Raw genomic sequence first — 490 nt, 5'->3', positions numbered from 1 at the left:
ATTATTTTATCTTATGTTCAAGTACGTTATGTTTTATGCTGTATTCACTTACGTTGCTTTATGTTTAGTTATGTTAAGTTAAGTTTAGTTACTTTGAGTTACTACAGTATGTGTATTTTTATATCCAATTACATTATGATATGCTCATTTATGTTACTTTACATTATGTTCACTTGTGTTACATTATGATATGTTCATTTACTGTATGTTACAGTTACAGTTATACTACCTTATGTACAGCGTCATATGTTTTTTTTTTTATGTTGCAGGACTGAGGACTCAGTGAAAGTGTGGACTCTGATGTGAAGAGGGGTGCCTGATATTATGGGGGCTTCTGATGTGATGGGGGACTCTATGTCAAAGGGAGACTCTGATGTGAAGGGAGGAGTTTGAGTGAAAGGGAGGACTCTGATGTGAAGGGGGCTCCTGGTGTAAGCGGGCACTCTGATGTGAAGGGGAGCGTCTGATGGAAAGGGGGGGGGGGGGTTGG

This window comes from Nanorana parkeri, unplaced genomic scaffold, assembly GCF_000935625.1.
Source record: "Nanorana parkeri isolate BGI_ZX_2015 unplaced genomic scaffold, ASM93562v1 scaffold968, whole genome shotgun sequence".
In the NCBI taxonomy this organism is placed as follows: Eukaryota; Metazoa; Chordata; class Amphibia; order Anura; family Dicroglossidae; genus Nanorana; species Nanorana parkeri.
The sequence above is the reverse complement of the archived record's forward strand: the minus strand, read 5'-3'. Positions refer to the sequence as shown.